The sequence below is a fragment of the Aquarana catesbeiana genome, linkage group LG04, assembly GCF_042186555.1.
Source record: "Aquarana catesbeiana isolate 2022-GZ linkage group LG04, ASM4218655v1, whole genome shotgun sequence".
Lineage (NCBI taxonomy): Eukaryota > Metazoa > Chordata > Amphibia > Anura > Ranidae > Aquarana > Aquarana catesbeiana.
The window spans coordinates 428,501,026-428,519,869 of NC_133327.1; positions in this window are offsets into that span (position 1 = coordinate 428,501,026).

Here is an 18,844-nt window from a genome sequence, read left to right on the forward strand (position 1 = left end):
AGGAAGAAGAAGATGGAGGAAGAAACCGAAGGAAAAAGGAAGGAATGAAGAAGACCCGAGGAAGATGGAAAGAAGAAGACTTTAAATAAAGGAATTGTCAAAAACTGTCTCTTGTCATTTTTAACTTTTTTGACACTTTTTTTGTGAAATGGTAATGGAGTACTTTTGTACCCCATTACCATTTTCACACAGGGGGGTGGGATCTGGGGGTCCCCTTGTTAAAGGGGGCTTCCAGATTCCGATGAGCCCCCCGGCCGCAGACCCCCACAAAGACCGGCCAAGGGTTGTGAAGATGAGGCCCTTGTCCTCAACATGGGGACAAGGTGCTTTGGGGGGCCGCTACCCCAAAGCACCCTCCCAATGTTGAGGGCAATAGGTCTGGTACAGTTAAGGAGGGGGGCCGCTCTCTCATCCCCCCTCTTTTCCTGTGGCCTGCCAGGTTGCGTACTCGGATAAGGGTCTGGTATGGATTTTTGGGGGGACCCCACGCCATATTTTAAAATTTTGGCGCGGGGTTCCCCTTAAAATCCATACCAGACCTGAAGGGCCTGGTATGGAATTTAGGGGGACCCCCACGCCATCTTTTTTTAAAATTTTGGTTCGGGGTTCCTCTGTGGGGAAATCCCATGCCATTTTTATCAATGAACTTCTATGTGTATTGTCGAACCGACAATTCATTAATAGCCGCGAGTAGGGATGAGCTTCGTATTCGAATCGAACGCATGTTTGACTCGAACATTGCCTGTTCGGTCATTCGCCGAATTCCAAACAATAGTGGTGTTTAAAATTAGTGGTGTTCTTCTGATCCTATTAGTAAAGTACCGCAGGCAGCTGCAGTATTTACAAGTTAGTGTAGTGCGTCCTCTGCACAGTGTGCACCTAAAGCTACCTGAAGAAAATTAGTGGTGTTCTTCTGATCCTATTAGTACAGTACCACAGGCATCTGTAGTATTTACAAGTTAGTGTAGTGCGTCCTCTGCACAGTGTGCACCTAAAGCTACCTGAAGAAAATTAGTGGTGTTCTTCTGATCCTATTAGTACAGTACCACAGGCAGCTGTAGTATTTACAATGTAGTTTAGTGCGTCCCCTGCACACTGTGCACCTAAAGCTACCTGAATAAAATGAGTGGTGTTCTTCTGATCCTATTAATACCACAGGCAGGCAGCTACAGTTTTTTTACAGTTAGTGTAGTGCATCCTCTGCACAGTGTGCACCTAAAGCTACCTGGAGACAATTGCTGTTGTTCTGCTCCTATTAATACCACAGGCAGGCAGCTACAGTGTTTACAGTTAGTGCACTGTGTCCTCTGCACAGTGTGCACCTAAAGCTACCTGAAGAAAATTGGTGGCGTTCTTCTGATCCTATTAATACCACAGGAAGGCAGCTACAGCATTTACAATTAGTGTAGTGCGTCTTCTGCACAGTGTGCACCTAAAGCTACCTGAAGACAATTGCTGTTGTTCTGCTCCTATTAATACCACAGGCAGACAGCTACAGTATTTGCAGTTAGTGCACTGTGTCCTCTGCACAGTGTGCACCTAAAGCTACTTGAAGAAAATTAGTGGTGTTCTTCTGATCTTATTAACCATAGGTTAATGACTGGTACTTACAAATACACAATGGGAAATTTCCTCTTCGTGGGACTTTTAAGGGCAGGAGTCTCAGAACGATATATCAACACAGTATAAATAATAATTGTATTTTATTTATCAAAAAGTTTAAAAGGACATGACAATCAATAAAAGACCAAAGAAAAAGCGGATGCTGAATTACCAATAATGATGATACAACAATGATATAAGACAGATAAACAAAATACACTTATCCCCACAAAAAAGTGTTCCAGCAAAAGGGGAGCTGTACAGTAGAGCCCGACGCGTTTCAAGGTTTTATCAATATTATGACCTCTTCTTCAGGGGCTGGTGGTGAGGTACTTAATCCGTCTAAAAACATTTGATAGACAAAAATATATATAAATAAAGGAAAACATAGAACAAACAATACCGTGTGAACCAAACATGACACATTATTAGCATATTTGCATGATGTAAATATCACAGTATTGTATAAAAGGGTTCTAACCGTATTATTCCTTGGTGAACATCCTTCAGCATCCAATTTAAAAACTTCAAAGGGATAGAATGATTAGCCACTGAGGTTCAAAAGCTGAAAAGCCTCTGCTGTCACTGGGGGACTGAATGTATCCCGCACCTGAGACACAACACAAAGGGCGTCCGGTCCACCAGATGGCGACTCTGTAGATGTTACAGTATTAAAGTATAGTTGTTTGCTAGGAAGAAGAAAAGGAGAAGGATATATACAGTATAAAGGACTTGTATATAAGCGGGCTGTTGTCTAAATTAGACTCACACCTACTAGGGGTTATTAAATAAACATAAAATATATGTATATATCTATATATTTGTATATAATTAGTACATGCCAGGTCACGAATATCTAGGGTAGTAATCCCCAGTGGCAGACTAAAAATAACGGTGTCTTCAACAAATGCTGTCCAGTCTAAGCACCAGAGAAAGATCACCATAATAACCTCTGCAACCAAAGGCTGTAGTAAAAGCAGAAAAAGCAGAAAAGGAAGAGACATGAATGTAGGCTCTCTGGCCAAGCTGAATTAAGCATAATTGATTAAGGTTAATGGTAACTAGAGATCAGCATTGGGAGAATTCTTCCTTCATGCAGGATCCACCATCCATGTGCTCTGCATGTACAATACATGCTAGGCTTAGGAATAGTTACTGTTAATATATTGCAAAGAGGAGCACCATGGCTTACCTTCACAGGCTAAAAAGCTATAGCATACCGTCAGACGTCCACTCCAGCCTGGAGTGAGGCGTCTCCACTTTTGGTTTAAATTGTGCTGCTAATTAGCATCAGATGTCTCACAGCTGACAGCAGCGTCAGCGCTGGTGGGTGGGGACGCCCTCCGAGTCCCCGGCGCGCAGGCCAGCCCCCACAAACCCCACGCACAGCGTACCAGCCCAGGGAGACATACGTCATATCCTGGGAACAGAGGATCCATGCTGGGAGGGAGGTGACGTCCGCCTCAGCGGCCCGTGGCGCGCTGGTCGCCATGGCAACGAGATAAACTATCTCGGCCATAGGCGAACAAAGAAGGAGGCCAAACGCTACCAAGTGAATATGGTGCTATTGGCCCCTGTGCACCGAGTGAGGTATCCCGGCACGGACCAGACAAGTACCTCGACATGCATCGGCACAAAACTTCAGACACCTAGTGGCACCAGGGCGAACTACAAGGAATAAACAGGGAGAGAGGGAAGGGAGGGAGAAGAAACTGTACAGTAAAAAATTATGCTGTGATATCTGAAACAAATGATAAACCAGCATAGGAAAAAAAAAAAAAAAACAAATCCATTGAATGCATAACAGTCTGAGTCATTACCAGAAAATGCATAATGATTAACATTGTGATGTCAAGAGTTTCTCTCCAAACTAATCCTGATACCCATCTAGTGCTATTAAACACAATCAAGCCCAACATGATATGATTGAGACATCTTAGAGAAGGCCAATCGTTCATTTGAATCGCATAGGCTACATTGGGATCTGTGTTGGCAGCCAGTTTTACAAAAAGTGGGGGGTATGTACCCCAGGGGGGTCCCACTCAGATCCCCCGAGGCAAAGCCCTCCAAGAAGGGTCTATAAGTGGTGGCCTCATTGAGGCCAGGTGCTTTGGTAGCTTGTAGACGGTAGATCCATTTTTGCTCTTTTTGTAGTAGCGTTTTATTCCAGTCCCCACCTCTTAATCCTGGGTGAACATGGTCTAGGATCAGAAAGGATATTTTGGGAAAAATACCCGCATGAAAGTTGGAGACGTGTCTACCCAGTGGTAGACTGGGATTGCATGTTTTCATTGAAGCGATGTGGCGGTAGGCTCGCCACCAGAATTCCTGATTTGTCTTGCCCACGTAGTAACATGCGCAATCGCACATTAGCAAGTATACCACCCCAATAGTTTTGCAATTTTCAAAATGTTTTGGTGTGTATTTTTGACCATCTGGTAATCTAATATTGGGTTTGACATTCATGAATTGGCAATAAGGGCAACCACCACATCGGAATGTCCCAGGTCGTTTACATGGATCCCGTTTGCCTGCACCCCCGCCTGTATACTCACTGGCTACCAAATTGTCCCTGATGGATCTAGCTCATCTAAAACTGAACGATGGTTTGTCCTGTATGAAAGGGCCAATAGTGGGATCTAATTTGAGAACATGCCAATATCGTTCCACAATGCTTTTGATCCTAGCATGTTGATCGGAATATTTTGTAATTATACGAATTGGGTTGGTTTAGTTCTTTTGGACTTCTGTCTTAAAAATGAGCTCGTGTCTGGTTTTGGAGCAAGCCCATTTAAAGCCCTTCTTGAGGCATTTTTTTGAGTACCCACGTGCCAGGAGTCTCCCCATCAGTAAGTCGGCCTCCTGTTTGAAAACCTCATCACTGGTGCAGTTCCGCCTGACGCGTAGGTACTGGCTGTAGGGAATTGAACAGATCAGCGGATGAAAGGTTGTAGCATGTAAACTGGAGTTACCGGAAGTTGGTTTACGGTAAAGCGAACTGATAAGAGAGCCATCAGGTTGTTTATGAATGGTTACATCCAAAAAAGTGATATCCCATTCATGGAAAGTCATGGTAAAAGTGAGATTAAATGGGTTGTTATTCAGTTCACACAGGAAAATCTGAAGGTCTTCAAGGGTACCCTCCCAAACAAGAAAACATTTTGTCGATATATCAACGCCACAACACCACCTTTTCCATGTATGGACCCGTCAATTCTGACTGTTTCAAGATGCTCTCCCATTCCCCCAGGTACAGGTTGGCGTACGATGGGGCACAGGATGTCCCCATCGCAACCCCCTGTACCTGGAGGAAAAAACTGCCATTGAACGTAAAATAGTTGTGATTCAAGATAAAGTTTAAGGCCTCGATCAGGAATTGTCTTTTCCCCGCATTGAGACGACCATCTCGTAATAAAACATGCTGAATACAGTTCAAACCCTTGTCGTGGGGTATCGAACTATAAAGAGGGCTCTACTGTACAGCTCCCCTTTTGCTGGAACAGTTTTTTTGTGGGGATAAGTGTATTTTGTTTATCTGTCTTATATCATTGTTGTATCATCATTATTGGTAATCCAGCATCTGCTTTTTCTTTGGTCTTTTATTGATTGTCATGTCCTTTTAAACTTTTTGATAAATAAAATACAATTATTATTTATACTGTGTTGATATATCATTCTGAGACTCCTGCCCTTAAAAGTCCCACCAAGAGGAAATGTCCCATTGTGTATTCTGATCTTATTAATACCACAGGCAGGCAGCTACAGTATTTATAGTTAGTGTAGTCCGTCCTCTGCACAGTGTGCACCTAAAGCTACCTGGAGACAATTGCTGTTGTTCTGCTCCTATTAATACCACAGGCAGGCAGCTACAGTATTTACAGTTAGTGCACTGTGTCCTCTGCACAGTGTGCACCTAAAGCTACCTGAAGAAAATTAGTGGTGTTCTTCTGATCCTATTAGTACAGTATCGCAGGCAGCTGCAGTATTTACAAGTTGTGTAGTGCGTCCTCTGCACAGTGTGCACCTAAAGCTACCTGAAGAAAATTAGTGGTGTTCTTCTGATCCTATTAATACCACAGGCAGGCAGCTACAGTATTTACAGTTAGTGTACTGCGTCCTCTGCACAGTGTGCACCTAAAGCTACCTGTGCACCTAAGCAATTGCCTGCACAGTGTGCACCTAAAGCAATTGCTGTTGTTCTGCTCCTATTAATACCACAGGCAGGCAGTTGATTCTGCTAGCTGCAGTATCAGTATATATATACATCCCAGCTTTGTGCAGCTACATCTCAGTGCAGGCCATTAGTATGTCTGGAAGGCCAACAAGGAGAGGCAGACAGTCACAAGCCAATAAAAGAGGGCAAGAAGGCTCTGTGTCTAAAGGCAACAGTGCTGGTCGTGGAGACAGTGCATCCTCATCAGCATGTGGCCGTGGGACACACTTGTCCTTTTTTTCGGCAGCTGGCCGTGTTGAGCCGCAACATGAGGAAGACTTGGTAGAGTGGATGACCAAGCCATCCTCATCCTCCTAATCCTCCTCATCCTCTCTCACCCAGGCTCAGGGTACTTTGTCTGGCAAAGCAGCTGCCAAGGCGGCCTCTTCCCTTGGCTCAATGGCATCAGTCACTCCTTCCCTAGCCCCACCATGTCCTCCTGAGGAGTGACTGTTTGACCATAGTGTTGGGTACATGCTCTAGGATGATGCCCAGCGTTTTGAAGACTCCGATGATGGTACCCAGCTAGAGGAAGGCAGTAACGTGAGCCCAGAGAGAGGGGGTGCCCAAGAAGGACAGCAATCTGGCAGTCATGTTCCTCCAGCTGCAGCATACTGCCAGCTTTGCTCCAGTGATGAGGAGGGAGGGGATGATGAGGTCACTGACTCCACGTGGGTGCCTGATAGGAGAGAGGAGGAGGCACATCACTAATGAGGCAGGATGCCCTCCAGCGGCCAGCTTAAGGACAGCACACCGACTGCATCACACCGCAGAGCTCCGCATATGCTGTGTCAGCGCGTTATTCCAAAAGTTCTTTGGTGTGGCCCTTTTTTGAGACGAGTGCATCAGAGCCCACCGCTGCTATTTGCAACACATGTCTCAAGCGTATCTCTTGTGGCCAAAACATCTCTCGCTTGGGCACCACATGCTTGACTAGACATGTGCAGGATGAAAAAATTCGTTTAGTTTAGTTTCGTTTCGATTCGTTATTTAACTTAATTCGTTTAGTTAAATTCGTTGCATTTATTACATTCGTTTTCGGAATTCGTTTCGTTTCGTATTCGAATTCGAAAAAATTCGACCGCATTCGAAAAAATTCGACCGCATTCGAAAAAATTCGACCGTATTCGAAAAAAACTATCAAATTCGAAAAAATTCTAACACATTCGAAAAAAACTGTCAAATTCGAAAAAATTCTACCACATTCGAAAAAAACTATCAAATTCGAAAAAATTCTACCACATTCGAAAAAAACTATCAAATTCGAAAAAATTCTACCACATTCGAAAAAAACTGTCAAATTCGAAAAAATTCTACCACATTTGGAAAAAACTATCAAATTCAAAAAAATTCTACCACATTCGAAAAAAACTGTCAAATTCGAAAAAATTCTACCACATTCGAAAAAAACTATCAAATTCAAAAAAATTCTACCACATTCGAAAAAAACTATCAAATTCGAAAAAATTCTACCACATTCGAAAAAAACTGTCAAATTCGAAAAAATTCTACCACATTCGGAAAAAACTATCAAATTCGAAAAAATTCTACCACATTCGAAAAAACTGTCAAATTCGAAAAAATTCTACCACATTCGAAAAAAACTGTCAAATTCGAAAAAAATTCTACCACATTCGAAAAAACTATCAAATTCAAAAAAAATGTTACTACATTTGAAAAAAATATGAAATTCGAAAAAATTCGACCGTATTCGAAAAAAACTATCAAATTCGAAAAAATTCTAACACATTCGAAAAAAACTGTCAAATTCGAAAAATTCTACCACATTCGAAAAAAACTATCAAATTCGAAAAAATTCTACCACATTCGAAAAAAACTATCAAATTCGAAAAAATTCTACCACATTCGAAAAAAACTGTCAAATTCGAAAAAATTCTACCACATTCAAAAAAACTATCAAATTCGAAAAAATTCTACCACATTCGAAAAAAACTGTCAAATTCGAAAAAATTCTACCACATTCGAAAAAACTGTCAAATTCGAAAAATTTCTACCACATTAGAAAAAAACAATAACTGAATTTGAAAAAGTAAACTATATATAACCATTTTGCGAAATTTGAAATTCGTATAGAATGAAATCGAATTCCAATAGAAAAGATTAGGATAGAATAGAAAGTATAAAAGAATAGCATAGAAAAACAATAGATCAGAATAGAAAAAAATATAATATATTGTATTCTAAGCTTTTCTATTTGAATTCGAATTCATTCTGTACCAAATTCCAATTTTGGAAGATGGTTAAATATATATATTATATTTTTTTTCTATTCTGTTCCATTGTTTTTCTATGCTATTCTTTTCTATTCTATTCTAAACTTTTCTATTCGAATTTGAATTAATTCTATGCGAAATTCGAATTTCGGAAGAGGGCTTCTAAAATTAGAATTTTATATAGAATGAATTCGAATTTGAATAGAAAAGATTAGAATAGAAATAGAATAGACTAGAAAAACAATAGAACAGAAGAGAATAAAATATAATATATATATTTGTTTCTATTCTGTTTCATTGTTTTTCTATGCTATTCTTTTTTATTCTATTCTAAACATTTCTATTCGAATTTGAATTCATTCTATACGAAATTCGAATTTCGGAAGATGGCTTCTGAAATTCGAATTTCGTATAGAATGAATTTGAATTTGAATAGAAAAGAATAGACTAGAAAAACAATAGAACAGAACAGAATAAAATATAATATATATATTATATCTTATTCTATTCTGTTCTATTGTTTTTCTAGTCTATTCTTTCTACTCTATTTTAATCTTTTCTATTCAAATTAATTTTATACGAAATTCGAATTTTGGAAGATGGTTATATATATATATATATATATATATATATATATTTTTTTTTTTTCTATTCTGTTCTATTGTTTTTCTATTATTTTCTATTATATTCTGATCTTTTCTATTTGAATTCAAATTCATTCTATACAAAATTCGAATTTCAGAAAATAGTTATATAGAAATAGAATGAAATCAAATTCTAATAGAAAAGAATAGAATAGAAAAACAATAGAACAGAATAGAAAGAAATATTTTATATATATATAAAAATAAATAAAACCATCTTCCGAAATTGGAATTTGGTACAGAATGAATTTGAATAGAAAAGATTAGAATAGAATATTTTATATTTTTTTCTATTCTGTTCTATTGTTTTTCTATGCTATTCTTTTATATTATTTTCTGTTCTATTCTAATCTTTTCTATTTGAATTCATTCTGTACCAAATTCCAATTTCGGAAGATGTGTGTGTGTGTGTATATATATATATATATATATATATATATTTTTTTTTTTCTATTCTGTTCTATTGTTTTTCTGTTCTAGTCTTTTTTATTAGAATTCGATTTCATTCTATTTCATTCTGTTTCTGTGTAACCATTTTTGGAAATTCAAATTTCGTATAGAATGATTTTGCATTCAAATAGAAAAGATTAGAATAAAATAGAAAAGAATAGAAAAGAATAGAAAAACAATAGACCAGCATAGAAAAAAAATAAAAATAAAAAAAATATATATAAATATATATACCGTATTTATCGGCATATAACACGCACTTTTTTCCCCTTAAAATCAGGGGAAAATCATGGGTGCGTGTTATACGCCGATCCCTTGCGATCCTGAGCTGACAGATCTTCAAAATCGCCGACCGCGATTTGAAAATGGCGCCGAAATACACAGAGCCGGTCCTCGGCTCTTCTCGGCCACTTTCGGCTTCACTCGAGTGCCGCCCGAACCTAGCCGAGTATACTCGGCTAGGTTCGGATAGCTCCGCTCACAGTCACGCCCATCCCGGGCGGGACTACGAGTGGAGCCGAAAGTGAACGAGAGCCGCCGAGAAGAGCCGAGGACCGGCTCTGTGTATTTTGGCGCCGGCGGCACCATTTTCAAATCGCGGTCGGCGATTTTGAAGCTCAGGATCGCAGGGGATCACAGGATTTTCAAACTGCGAGCTGCAAGGCTGCACTGGGGCAAGGCTGCACTGGGGCAAGGCTGCACTGGGATAAAGCTGCAATGGACACTGGGAAGGCTGCACTGACAAGGCTGCACTGACAAGGCTGCACTGACAAGGCTGCACTGACATGGCTGCACTGGGGCAAGGCTGCACTGAGAAGGCTGCAATGATGGGCATTTAAATGTAAGTTTTTTTCCCTTAAACTTCCCTCCTAAAAGTTTTTTTTTCCTTAAAATTCCCTCCTAAACTTGGGGTGCGTGTTATACGCCAGTGCATGTTATACACCGATAAATACAGTAATTTTTTTGTATTATTCTCTTCTATTGTTTTTTTATGCTTTTCTTTTCTATTATTTTATATTCTATAATAGTCTTTTCAATTCAAATTCATTCTATACGAAATTCGAATTTCGGAACATGGCTTCTGAAGTTTGAATTTCTTATAGGATGAATTTGAATTAGAACAGAAAATAATAGAAAAGAATAGACTAGAAAAACAATAGAACAGAATAGAAGAAAATATAATATATATTATATATTATATTTTCTTCTATTCTGTTCTATTGTTTTTCTAGTCTATTCTTTTCTATTATTTTCTATTCTATTCTAATCTTTTATATTCAAATTTGAATTCGGTCTATATGAAATTCGAATTTTGGAAGATGTTTTATATATATATATATATATATATATATATATATATATATATATATATAAAATTTTCTATTCTGTTTCATTGTTTTTCTATGCTATTCTAAACTTTTCTATTCGAATTTGAATTCATTCTATACGAAATTTGAATTTCGGAAGATGGCTTCTGAAAGTGGAATTTCGTATAGAATGAATTCGAATTTGAATAGAAAAGATTAGAATAGAAAATAATAGACTAGACAAACAATAGAACAGAATAAAATATAATATATATAATTTTTTGTATTCTGTTCTATTGTTTTTCTAGTCTTTCCTCTTCTACTCTGTTCTAATCTTTTCTATTCAAATTCGAATTCATTTTATAAGAAATTCAAATTTTGGAAGATGGTTTTTTATATATATATATATATATATATATATATATATATATATATATATATATATATATATATATATATAAAAATATATATATATATATTATACATATACATATATATATATATTATACATATACACACATTATATATATATATATATATATATATATATATATATATATATATAAAACCATCTTCCGAAATTTGAATTTCTTATAATATGAATTCGAATTTGAATAGAAAAGATTAGAATAGAGTAGAAGAGAAAAGACTAGAAAGACAATAGAACAGAATAGAATAAATTATATATATTATATTTTATTCTGTTCTGTTCTATTGTTTGTCTAGTCTATTATTTTCTATTCTAATCTTTTCTATTCAAATTCGAATTCATTCTATACGAAATTCCACTTTCAGAAGCCATCTTCCGAAATTCGAATTTCGTATAGAATGAATTCAAATTCGAATAGAAAAGTTTAGAATAGAATAGAAAAGAATAGCATAGAAAAACAATGAAACAGAATAGAAAAAAAAAAAAAAAAAAAAATATATATATATATATATATATATATATATTTATATATATATATATATATATATATATATATATATATATATATATATATATATATATATATATAAAACATCTTCCAAAATTCGAATTTCATATAGACCGAAATCAAATTTGAATGTAAAAGATTAGAATAGAATAGAAAATAATAGAAAAGAATAGACTAGAAAAACAATAGAACAGAATAGAAGAAAATATAAAATATAAAATATATATATATAAAATATATTTTCTTCTATTCTGTTCTATTGTTTTTATAGTCTATACTTTTCTATTATTTTCTGTTCTAATTTTTTCTATTCAAATTTGAATTCATTCTATACGAAATTCAAACTTCAGAAGCCATGTTCCGAAATTCGAATTTCGTATAGAATGAATTTGAATTTGAATTGAAAATACTATTATAGAATATAAAATAATAGAAAAGAAAAGCATAAAAAAACATATATATATATATATATATATATATATATATATATATATATATATATATATATATACATATTCTATTGCTTTATTATTTTATATTCTACCTTATTGTTTTTTTTAGAAAAACGTTTTCTATTTCTTTTTAATTTGATTATGTTTTCGAATTCGATTCGAATATGTTTTCGAATATGTTTTCGAATTCGATTATGTTTTCGAATTCGATTCGAATATGTTTTCGAATTCGATTCGAATATGTTTTCGAATTCGATTCGAATATGTTTTCGAATTCGATTCGAATATGTTTTCGAATTCGATTCGAATTCGTTAGTTTTTTTTTCGGATTCGTTTAAATTCTTTACTTTTGTCATTCGGAAATTCGGATGCATCCGAATTTCCGAATAATGAAAAATTCGTACGAATTTCGATTCGGAACGAAACGTAATGCACATGCCTATGCTTGACCAGACATATGTTGAACTGCCATGCAGTTCATTGGCAAGTGTACCTAAAAGACCCACACCAAAGAACAAAGAGGACCTCTCCTTGCTCCTCATCAGCTGTGATCTCCAACCCAACCTGCTATCGGTACACCGACGTCAGATTGTACCAGGAAAATTTCCCTGCTCCAGCTGCTGCACCGCAGAAAGAAGTTCGCTCCCAGCCATCCACATGCCCAGCGGTTGAATGCTAGCTTGGCTAAATTGCTAGCACTTCAACTGCTGCCTTTTCAGTTGGTAGACTCTGCCCCCTTCCGTGAGTTTGTGGAATGTGCGGTTCCTCAGTGGCAGGTTCCCAAACACCACTTTTTCTCACGGAAGACGATTCCGGCTCTCTACCGGCATGTGGAAGGCAATTTCTTGGCTTCGCTGGACTGGGCAGTCAGCGGTAAGGTGCATATTACTGCTGACTCATGGTCCAGCAGGCATGGACAGGGACGTTACCTATCTTTCACCGCGCACTGGGTGACTCTTCTGGCAGCTGGGAAGGATGCAGGACAAGGTGCAGTAGTGTTGGAGGTTGTTCTGCCACCACGCCTCCAAAATACTACTAGTGGTGATTCTGCCACCCCTCTCTCCTCCACCCCCTCCTCTTCTTCTTCCTCCATGGCCTCTTCCTGTGATTTGACTTCGAAACCAGCGGTGCTCTGTAGGCGTTCAAGGGGCTACTCAAGCACGCAGGCCAAAAGATGCCATGCGGTGGCTTGAGCTGATGTGCTTGGAGGACAGGAGCCACACTGGGGTAGAGATTCTGTCAGCTCTGCAGGGGCAGGTTCAGAGGTGGTTGACGCCACACCAGCTTAAGGCAGGTATGTTGGTTTGCGACAATAGCACCAACCTTCTCTCCGCCCTCCGAAAGGGACAACTGACCCATGTGTCCTGTTTGGCTCACGTCCTTAACTTGGTGGTGCAGCGGTTCTTGGGCAGGTACTCGGGCTTACAGGATGTCCTGAGGCAGGCCAGGAAAGTCTGTGTGCATTTCCACAGGTCATATAATGCCAGTGCTCGGCTGACGGACCTCCAAAAGGAATTTAACCTGCCCAAAAACCGCCTAATCTTTGACATGCCCACCACGTGGAACTCAACATTGGCCATGCTGCAGCAGCTGCACACGCAGAAGAGGGCCATCAATGAGTACCTGTGCGACTATGGCACCAGGACAGGGTCAGGGGAGCTTGTTTTTTTCCCCACACCAGTGGGCCATGATCAGGGATGCATGCACTGTCCTGTCACCATTTGAAGAGGCCACGAGGATGGTGAGCAGTGACAGTGCATGCATCAGTGACACTGTCCCCCATGTCCACCTGTTGGAGCACACGCTGCGTGGAATAATGGACAGGGCACTTGAGGCAGAAGAGAGGCAGGAAGAGGAGGACTTTCTTAGCTCTCAAGGCCCCCTTTATCCAGACAGTGTTCCTGCATGCCCGCCGATCACACAGGAAGAGGACGAGAAAGAGGAGGAGGAAGAGGAGGATTGTGTCAGCATGGAAGTGGAGCCTGGCGCTCAGCATCAGCAGCAGTCTTTAAGGGATCATTTACAGTCCCAAGAAACCCATGGACTTGGACTTGTGGGATGAGGTGGCTGTGGATCATGTAGTCCTTAGTCACCCAGAGGACTCCAGACCGAATGCTTTAGCAAACCTACGCTGCATGGCCTCCCTGATCCTGCAAAGCCTGTGGCAGGATCCTCCTATTCGTGGTATCAAGGAGAGGGATCAATACTGGCTGGCAACCCTCCTTGATCCACGTTACAAGGGTAAGGTTGCGGACCTTATCTTGCCATCGCAGAGGGAGCAGAGGATGAAACATCTTTGGGAGGCCTTGCAGAAAGGTCTGTGCAACACGTTCCCAGAGACTGGGAGGTTACAAACTCCTGTTCCTGGACCACGTGTTGCTGAGGCTTCGGTCAGTCAAAGAAGGAGCGGTGGAGAAGGTCGCCGTCTGACCGATGCGTTCAGACAATTTTTTAGTCCGCAGCCCCAAGGTATGATCGGTTCCAGCAACCATCGCCAGCGTCTGTTTTACATGGTGCAGGAATACCTAGGGGCAAGATCTGACTTTGACACCTTTCCCACTGAAAATCCTTTGGGTTACTGAGTCTTGAGGAAGGATCACCGGCCAGAGCTTGCACAGTATGCAATTGAGCTACTGGCCTGTCCTGTGTCCAGCGTTCTTTCGGAACGCACATTCTGTGCTGCTGGAGGTTTTGTAACCGATCACAGGGTGTGCCTGTCCACCGACTCGGTCGATCAACTGAACTTCATAAAAATGAATCAGTCTTGGATCACCACCAGCTACCAAGCACCTGATGCTGAATAATTTTTTTTGAAAAGTCAGATCCCTTCAAGACTGCTTATGCTGATGCTGAGTGAATATCCTGTTATGCTGAGTCACTATACTCTTCCTCCTCAATGATCATGCTGATAGCTTGTAAGAATATTTTTGGTTCTGGGCGCCGCCACCAAGGCTAAGGCCCAATTTTTCAGCCCCTGTTTAACAGGGGTGTGTAATTACAATTTTTGATGCAATATTTTACAGGAGGGCTCATTCCTAGAGTATCTGTGAGGGGTTGCTGTGTTGTAGCACCAGTGCCTAAGGCCCAATTTTTCTGCCCCTGTTCAACAGGGACATGTAATTACAATTCTTGATCTAATATTTCACAGCAGGGCCCGTTTCTGCGCCCACCAAGAGTAACTGTCAGGACTTACAGTGTTGTGGCATCAGCACCACCACCACCAAAGGCCCAATTTTTCTGCCCCTGTTCAACAGGTGCATGTAATTACAATTCTTGATCTAATATTTCACAGCAGGGCCTGTTTCTGCACCCACCAAGAGTAACTGTGAGGACTTACAGTGTTGTGGCACCAGCACCACCACCACCACCACCAAAGGCCCAATTTTTCTGACCCTGTTCAACAGGGGCATGTAATTACAATTCTTCATCTAATATTTCACAGTAGAGCCCGTTCCTGCGCCCACCAAGAGATGCTGTGAGGGCTTACAGTAAAGCCGCAATTTCTGCAGAGTATATAGGGCAGGCCCCTACTTTCAAACATCCAACTTACAAACGACTCCTACTCACAAACAGAAGGAGACAACAGGAAGTGAGATGAAATCTACCCCTAGGAAGGGAAATTCTCTTCTGTAATGCCCCGTACACATGACTGGACATTGATCGGACATTCTGACAACAAAATCCATGGATTTTTTCAGACGGATGTTGGCTCAAACTTGTTTCGCATACACGCGGTCGAACAAAGTTGTCGGAATTTCTGATTGCCAAGAACGCGGTGACGTACACCACGTACAACGAGACTAGAAAAGGCCAGTTCAGAACCAAGCGCGGCACCCTTTGGGCTCCTTTTGCTAATCTCGTGTTAGTAAAAGTTTGGTGAGAGACGATTCGCGCTTTTTCAGACTCGTGGTTTTCAGATTGTTTTCTGCTGTTCAGTTTGTGCTTGTGGGTTTGTATCTGGTCTTCAGTGCGTGCAGCGAGTTACGCGTGACTCTTGTCATTGTGTTCTTGTTCGTTCGTTACTGTTTTTCAGGTAGTTCTTCACAGGCCTTGCTGTGCTTCAGTGCGTTCCGTTACTTCGTTCTGAGCAGCCGACTGTTTTCTAGCCATGTTGCGTATACGTACTCCTCGTAGAGTTCGTGCTGTGTGGGGGCTTGGTGTTGGGGTCCTTACCTTGACACAAGTCCAGTCCATGAACAGGGTGGGGAGGAGTTCATGGACCAAGAATTGGTTGCTTCAGTGTGACCAGTTATGTCACATGTCTTTGCTCCGTGAGATCCGTGAGAATAATCCTGATGATTTCAGGAACTTTCTCAAAATGACAGACCCCGTATTTCAACCTTTGTTGGCTTTGCTGACCCCTTATATTAGCAGGCAGGATACCTGCATGAGGCAAGCCATCATTCCAGGGCAGAGGCTCGTCGCCACCCTGCGCCACCCTTTTCTGTATTTTTTTTTTCTGTCCTTCATACATATTTGCCTTCACTTACCTCCCCAGCATGGTCTCCTGGCCCTATATTCACCTCATGTAGTCACTTAACAATGTATTTTATCAGCTCCATAGTAGTGCTTTACCCCAAACACCCCCTAAAATGTTTTTTAAATGTGATTTGTGCTTTAAATTCAGGCAGAGTGCCAGAGGCTTTTTTTGGGGGGTCCCCAAATCATTTGGAACCCTCCATCCCCCCAACTGCTAAGTCAGCTGATACCAATTCTCTATCTATCCTCAATCCTCTATCTGCTGACTTTGCCAAACCCATACACACTATACCCATCTCTTTAGTGGTCAGATGTATTGATGAATTCCCAAAAGCATGTAGTGCAAGGGCCTGCCTGAATACTTTCAAATGGTACTGTTTCAAATTTTTGTAACCTATTATTATCTTGATAGGTAATAGCAGAATTTCCAAATGTGCTCAAATGTGTACAGTGTGTATTTATATCTCTGTATTATGACACTTCTTACCTGTCCAGTGGGCTGTCAATAGTGTAACTAAGGAGGGGCTGGCCAAAGTAATACACATTATTTAGGCACTCAACTCTCAATGAAGTGGAGAGGGTTACCTGTCCAAAAGATCTCCCCCCCCTAAAATGTTAGAAATGGCCCATGAGAGGGGGGAGGGGGAATCTGATAGGTGTACCTTATACTTTGGTCTTTAAAAACTCCCTCAAATAAATGTTATCTTGATGTTGGCCAAGAATGTTTGTCTCTAATCTGCTTTCCCTGTTTATGTGCAAAATGAAAATTTTTTTTCTTGTTTGACTCCACAGTTTCCTTCCAACCCACAGGAATGGCACACTGTGGCCTCCCACTTTGCCCAGCGGTGGGACTTTCCTAACTGCGGAGGGGCAATTGATGGGAAACACGTCCACATCGTCCCACCACCCAAATTGGGGTCATACTATTTCAACTATAAGGGGTTCAATAGTATTGTGATGTTGGCGGTGGTGTCGGCTACTTACAAGTTCCTGTATGTGGACATGGGGAAGAATGGCCGGATGTCCGATGGTGGAGTCATCACCCAGACGGAGTTCTACAGGTGTCTCCAGAATGGCAGCTTGGACTTGCCACCTCCAGAAGACAATGTGGAATGACTCCCATTCGTCTTCGTAGCGGATGAAGCCTTTGTGCTGGGGGACCATCTTATGCGGCCATTCCCGATGAGGACCCTCACCCCGGACCTGAGGGTTTTTAATCAAGAGTGGTGGAGAACACGTTTGGAATCATGGCCCACCGGTTCCGCCTATTTCTTACACCCATACACATGGCGGAGTACAAACTGAATCATATCATCCTGGCGTGCTGTGTTCTACACAACTTTTTACGGCAACATTCTGCCAACTATACTGGCTCAGTTAGGCCTGAGGCTGGACTTCAAAATGAACCAACCCTGACGGCGCTTGAAAGTGGCCGTCCTGGCTTGCCCCCCCAAGTGCCCATGATGTCCGTCTAAGATACCTTGAATACTTTGCGGGTAGGGGGCTATCATTATGCCAGACAATGTCTGAAACCTTTTCCAAATAAAAAAAATTAACTACTAAAATCTTTGATGACATTTACTGCTTGTGTTTCTTTTAGCTGAACCTGACAGAAATGTGGTGAGTCCTGAAAATGGCGTGATTGTGTAACATTACAAAGCATTGTTGGGTGTTATTTACTAAAGGCAAAGACACTTTGCACTACAAGTGCAGTTGAAACTGCACTTGTAGTGCAAAGTGGATTTTCCCTTAGGAAATATGTCAAAAAATTGTCAAAAGTTTTAGCTCACAAAAAGCACAAAAAAAAGGGATTTTGAGGGGTTTTAAACTCTCCCTAAAACATCAGTGATGTTCTTCATTTTTTTTGAATATCATTGATGCTTTTCTGGATGTTTTCCAAGTCCCTATTACACTCCATGATCTCCCCGATCAGGATCTGTGCACTTTCAGAGGTGAAATAATCTGGATCCACAACATCACGATCACCTAAAACGATAGAAACAAAAACCATGTATTATAAATCTGCCGGCATCCATCTCTTACCTGAGCCTGTGGTCGCAGACACTCACCTGATGTGGTGACAATTTCCACCACGTCTCCTTCCTCCTCCTGCTCTGCTTGGCTTGGGTGGGTTTCCACTTCTTCATGAGGTGGGGGGTCTGCGGTCTCTTCGGATGAGGGGTGTCCTCCGAGTCTTTTATCCTCTATGTAAAAAAAAATAGGTATAAAGAACACACATATTTGATGACAGAAATTGGAATATGAAACATTGCTTGGAAGTGGGGTAAAATTGTCTGTTTTGGCAGAGTTCCAAGATGTAGAATTTTTATTGTCCTTTGTCAAGCTTCAATACTTTACCTGTTTAGTACAAGCTTCACAGATGGAGACACCCATATAGTACACACTGGAGCACCTGTGTGGGACCCCCTATTAAAAAGTGTGTTCTTGTGTCCCACACTAGTGCTCCAGCGTCCAGATGAAAACTGCTGAGTGTCCTCTCCTTACACAGAATCTAGTTTGCATTT